Here is a 6,467-nt window from a genome sequence, read left to right as displayed (position 1 = left end):
AAAAAAAACAGAGGCGCTGCTGATTTTAAACCGCCGGGGAGTGCTAGCTATCCTGTCTGGCTTGATTCTCTAGCAAGCACCAGGGAAAATCGAGTCACTCAGAATCTCAGCTGCTTCAGCGCGCCCAGGGAGACCTCTGTAGGGAGGTGCCACTGGGAGCAGTTGCCCCCAGGAGGCTCTGATTTTTGGGGCGGATATCCTCAAAGCCCCATTTGGCAGGCGCCAAATGTATCGGCAGTAAATAAATGTAAAGGCAGATTTTAAGGAATATATATATATACAGCTTTAATGTTTAAACAAACTTACAGAACCGAGGTTTCTGCTTAGCCATTTCACAGGAGGCAGGAAAAAAGGGAGCGTGCAGGCTCTGCACTCTGGATTTATCAGTCAACATTTGCCCGAGGCAAACCCGCCCCCTACAGGGGCTGGCTTAACCCTACAGTCCCATCTCACACCTTAACCTCTAGTCAAGTTAGAGACTGGCTGCTGTCTCAAATTATCCATTCTAAACCCCCTTGGAACCTCTTCTCAGTTCTTGTGGGAGACTGCACTTCTCCCACTTAAGAGCCTCAATTGACCCAATTCAAAGTCTGTCTGTCCTGCATATGACTTCTCTTGTTCTTGGTCAGAAACAGACTTCCACCCTTGTGACGACTTCTCTCATCACCAGTCACAGACATTGTTCAGTTCCCATTGGAAAACCCTCTAAGCCCTTCCTATTCTGTCTCCCTCCACCAAATTCAGAGACAGACCTTCCTTGAGCCTGGAGACCTGCATGACGTGGTCCAAAGCCTCTCACAGCCCTGGTAAGGGATTGTCTTGGTTCCTGGACCTAATATCTTTCTGTCTTTATCTGAAAGATCCATAGCACTGTTCATAGTTTCCTGTTGGGTCCGAGAATGTCCTGGGCCCCAGTCAGAGTGCCCTTGTTGCTTCTGGAAGATGTCCTTAGTGCTGGTAGAACATTGGCATCACATCAGCACACAGTTATACTCTCAATCCTCACTTATATCCCCAAGCCACTTTAGATACTGCATTTGGGCATAGCCCAACTCAATTAGAGCCTCTCTCTTTGCTCTTGAAAGCTCCTTAAAGCCATAGTCCAAGGTCTCTAGCCCCTCTTAAGACCTTCCACTGACCCTGTTCAGTTTGTTCTTTGCTTGCTTGTAAATATCCCTAGACCGCACTCAGTCACATCTCATCCTATCCTTATCAAGGTCAACTTCTGGAGCACTAGCAAACCTCCTGTAGCCCCATTTTGGAGCTGCCTTTGACTCCACTGGAAGCCTTCTCTAGGCCATAGATGAAGCTAACAATAAAGTTTCTATAATGCCAGTCTGAGAACACTTTCTGTCTGCATCCATGCCTTCTTATGTCCTCATTAGAGAGGCTCTCATAGGTTCCCTTGGCCTTGGTCAAAGCATTCTGGGCCATGGCCACACCCCATCCTGGGTCCTTGGGAACAGCTTCTTTGATACACTCATAGATCTTTCTCAGTCCTTTTGAGAGTGCCACTCCCTCCACCCTGAGTAGAGATACTTTTCTGTCCTAGCCTGAAAATCTCCTGGCCATTTGTTGAGTCCCTGGTATCTTGTCTGAGGCAGTTTTATGTCTCTTTGCAGCCATTCGGTTTCTACTCTAGAGACTGGTCTCCATCCTATCAGAGGTCTCTCTTAACCCTGATCAGATCCTGCCTTCAACTATCCTAATAAACTTAAGGATTATATCAGAGAACCCTCTTGTCCTGGGATGGAGCTTCCTCAACCCTGATTAAGGCCTACCTCTGCCCTGTTCAGAGAGTACCTTGTTCTCTTGTCCCAAGATCCTTCCTCCCTAGTGGGAAACTGCCCCCTGCCCCCTTTGGAGATTACCATAGTCCTTCTCAAAGACTTTACAGCTCCAGTCAGAGAATTTTCTGTTCCCTTCTGACACTCTCACTCTACCCTAGTCAGAAAGTGGGCCCAATCCCACTGGAACCCTTCTTACTCCCTTTGAAACCTCCTTTCTTAGGCCTGGTGGGAAACTATCCTATGCCCACTTAAGACCCTCCCTTGTCCCTCTTTAATCTGTCATCTTCCCTGCTTGGAACTTCTGTGCTTTGCTCAGACATAACCTTCTGCTTTGGTGGCAGTCATTTCTGTCCAGTTGTCTCTGGTTCTAGACCTTTCTCTAGTCTTTGGTTGATATGTAGTGCCTCTCTTTCCCTGTTAATGGGCTGTCTCTGCCCCATTCAGGACCCTTGTTAGAGATACTTGAGTTCCTTAACTCTTATTCCTATGCAATTATATGATACCCATAGGTCTTATCATAGTTTTTCAGGTTTTGATCAGACAATATTCCCAGTCCCTCTCAGAGTCCTCCTATAATCCTGGCATAACCCTCTCTAGGCCCCATTCAAACATTCTCTGGTGACTCTTCACAGTCTCATTCTGTCTTCAGACACTACCTTCGGTCCTGTCTCCAACCCCTTCTGAACCTCCCTTATTAAGTCAGTGAAGTCTCTCTCAGTCCTGGTTAGGGACTATTAGTTGAAAGAGCTTACCTTTACCCTGGTCAGAATTTGCCCTCTGGCCTGCCTGGAGTCTGTGGCCTGAAAAGAAATGGCCTTCTACCCTCATTGGAGAACATCTTTGGATCTTGTCAACACTTCCTGGGCCCTGGTGATTGCTTCCCAAGCCATGGTTACAGGCCTCCTGTGTCACTCACAGTACCTTCTGGTTTTCTAGGTGGAGATCTTAAGTTCCCTTACCTGTGCCATGGTTCAAAAGTTCCCCTGGAGCCACCATCAGAGATGTCCCTCAACCACCTTGCATCTTTTCTCATCTCTACTATTAGAGGAGCCTCAATCCTCATAAGATCTCCCCTCTTGAACCTTACAAGAGTTTCCCCTCTGCTCTGTTGGGAGTGTCTGTAGATGCTGTTAATAGATCAACTATGGCAACCATCTCAGTCTCCCTCTGCCCTTCTGGGAGACTCCCCTTTTACCCTAGTTGCAGCTTTCCTCAGCCTTGTTTAGTGAGACTGCTCTCAACCCACAAAGAGACCTCCCAAGCATGGGTTGAAGCCTCCCTCATCTCTGTTCAGAGACTGCCTTGGTTCCTGGTCTCAGACTTCCTCTGACTTCCTTTTAGACTGCCCTAGGATTTGCTACTACATTTCTGTGGCTTTGGTGGAAGAACACCCTGAGCTAAGGCACAGCTAAGCTTTGTCTTTGGTAGAAACCCCCCTTGCCCTTGGTCAGAGAGTAACTTGGTTCCTCTTCACAGTGTCCTTTTGCCATTTTTAGAGATCACCCAAGCACCTTTGGCAGTTAGAACCTCTCTCCCTTCAGCCCTTTGAAACCTTTCCTCAGCCTTCATCAGAGAAAGTTGTAGGCCTTCTTTAAAGCTGTCCTTAACCTTGTTCTAAGACCATCTTCTACTGAGATAGGAGTTTCCTTATGAAGGTACTGTTTTAAGCTTCCCTGGGTACTAAACAGAAAAGTATTCCCCAAATTTCCCTATGCCCTCATGAGGCATTGCCCTCTTTTGGTCCTGGTTGAAGCGTCCCTCTACCATGACCAGGACTGACTGCCTTGAAACCTCGTAGCAGCCTCCCTTTGCCCTGTTGGAGATCTCTGTAGGTCAGTTCTGGTTGAAGATAGTCCTTGACCCACAGTTAAAAACTTCCCATAGCTTCCTTGCATCCTTCACTCTGCACTATTCAGAGACTTTCCTCTGACTTCTCTGGGGAAGTTGGCCCTATTCCTGGTTTCTCCCTGTTCTGCTGGCAGCAGTCCTTGGGGAAAACTATCTCTAGGCTCTAATCAGAGACTCCAAGGACCCTGGGTAGAAAAACATTTGACCTTTGTGCAAGTTTCCCTCGTGTCTGGTCGTTGATTGTGTTTGTTAAATGTCAGAAACTACCCAGGTCCCTGATCAATGTTTTTCCTGTCCTTAGTCACAGAATGTCTTAGTCTCTTCTCAGGCTCCCATTATGGTCAGTTAGAGACTGTTCTCAGCTCCACTGATGCCTCTCTCAAACTCTTTGAAGATCCCTTTAGGCCTGGTAGAAGAGAGCCCTGGGCCCTCTTAAGAGCCTCCTATAGCCTTCATCAGAGACATTCTTCTGCCGTGATTGCTACCTCATTCATGTCTGGCCAGATCATCTCTAGTACCTAATCAGAGGATGCTTTTGGCTCTCATCCAAGCCTTCTTTCTGCACTTGTTGGAGACATTCTTTTGACTTCATTGTAGACCCACCTTGGCCTTAATTGTGGCCACATTCTACCCTTCTGGGAAAATGGCTCTGGATTTTCTTTGGGGAACCCTCTGTCCCCTACAAAAAAGCTTCAGGCTATGGTTGAGACCTTCTTTGCTTTTTGTCAGTGACTGCCTTTGCTCCTGTTGCACTCTCCTCCTTTTAACTCAGACCGCTATAGGAGCCCCCCTCCTGGGCGGTGGTGCCCAGCTGTGCGGCCTTCTGGGGAGGGGTGTCTTCGAAGGGACACCACAGATTGCTAGGGCACTCAGAGGTGCAGTAAGTATATCCCAGGAGTATCAGCAGTCAGGCACCGTAAATACAAAAAACTCAGCAGTGGTGCAGGGTAAATACAAAACACTCAGCAGTCGCGAGGTGTAAATGCAAAAAAGAGGTTAGCTGTGCAGTGTGAAAAGCAAGGAAGAAGTAACTCGATTATAATTTGTAAAGTAAGAAGTAACTTGTACATAAGTGTAAAAAAAGTAAATATGGGCCAAGAAAACAACAAACAGCTGTTTGTACATTTGCTTATAGATACTTTAAAGGTTGGGGTACTAAGGAAGGACAACAGCATTTGCTTCAGTTTTTGAAATGTGTAAAGGATGTGTGTGCCCCTGGTTCCCTGCAGAAGGTAGTATGAATCTAGAGATTTAAAAAGGTGTGTGTGAATGAATGGGTGCTTTGTCTTGGTCTGTGTTTTGACTGTTACTGTGTTGCTGCTTTATGTGATCCTGTCTTTGAAAACTTTAAGTGGTATCGGTACCTGTCTGTCTGTCATTACTGTTTGTTTTTGTCTATTGACCTTCTTTGCTATCCTGGAAGAGATGAGGCAGGAAGTCTCTGCCTCTAGCCTCCTGTGCATTTTTATTGGATCAGTTCCAGAAGTTTGGGTCCCTAAAGCAAAACTTCTCTAAGGAAAGGCAAGGCAAGGCAAGGGTCACCCCCCATTTGTTGTTCTCTGGCCCACAGCCAGCCAGAAGCTCCTGCAGAGGGCAGGGGTGCATGCGCATGCTCGGGTGGGCAGAGATACTACAGAGAGACATGTGCATGTGTATGGGACAGCAGAGAATTGACTGCTTGCGGTTGAAAAACTGCACGGATGTGAAACAGAATCTTTGACTGTGGCCAGAGAAGATAACAAAAAGTATTTTTTTTTTCAAGAATACTGGCAGTCAAGGACACTCTGTGCCCACCAGCGCGGCTCCACATATTTCTTTCCTAAGCCAAGTTCTTCACTGTGATAACACTCAAGGTCTCCTCTCCTGGCCAGCGATTTCTCATCTTAACCCTTCTCTGTCTTGATACTGCTTGAAAAAAATGTTGAGTTATACCAACCTGTGTACTTTGGAAAGTGTTGACTTTAAAGTAAAAGTTAAAGATGCATTATGTTTGGGGAAAATTATGCTTTTGTTTTCACAGGAAAAGAAAAATATATAGGTTTTAATCACTTAGATCCAATGGGTTACAAATACTTATCATCTTTAAAGGAAATTGGGTACAAATTATTATTGATTAACAAAGAAAACTGATGCTAGTTTCAAAAGTTTCACATTAGTACAGGTTTTTATATGTTAATGCAAAATTAAATTATTCTTATTGTGATACATACTTATATTATATATTTTGGCGCTCTTTGAAATATATCTGTGCGATGTCTGGACTGTTGAAAGAACTCACGAGAAGAGACATTGATGGAGATTTGCATTGTTTTCTGAAGGACAAGGGGGCAAACAAGAGACTGAAGTGATAGAAAAAAGAATTTGTCTATGTACAATGTTGAGTTCATAGGGAAACTATTAAAAATGTTGAATATTTAACAGTGTTATGCTAATTCTGATTGATTTTCTCCATTAATAAGGCTGGTGATTCTTCACTGCAGAATACTTACGTTAATTATGTGATCATGTTCTTTAAAGGTGAAAGGAAGACTGAGGTCCTAAATACAAGTTAATAATTAATCATCATAGTACAAACAACCCTCTGAGTTATAGGGTTCTATATGATTGACCTCCTGTAAAATAACAAGGCTGAAGCTCTTAACTATTCAGACTTCCATAAAAAAGTCTACATGTTCTTAAAAACTTCAGCATCACATCCATGGTCGGTAAATGAAAACTGCAGTCTAACTGCTCCCATGATGGTTAGTAATAGGACAAAATGCTTATGTTAGAGCCTAGGCAGTTTGGATGCTCAACTTACTAAACCTGGAGGGAGGTGGGTGGTCCTTG

The 6,467-nt window shown here is 44.9% G+C and overlaps 1 pseudogene; it reads right to left on the bottom strand.

Annotated features, from left to right (window-relative positions):
• LOC113458264 overlaps positions 1–1,434 on the bottom strand; it is a 26,059-nt pseudogene extending 24,625 nt beyond the window's left edge.
• Positions 1,435–6,467: the final 5,033 nt, after the last annotated feature.

Source organism: Microtus ochrogaster, unplaced genomic scaffold (genome assembly GCF_000317375.1).
Source record: "Microtus ochrogaster isolate Prairie Vole_2 unplaced genomic scaffold, MicOch1.0 UNK13, whole genome shotgun sequence".
In the NCBI taxonomy this organism is placed as follows: domain Eukaryota; kingdom Metazoa; phylum Chordata; class Mammalia; order Rodentia; family Cricetidae; genus Microtus; species Microtus ochrogaster.
This window is presented reverse-complemented; position numbering and strand designations above follow the sequence as displayed.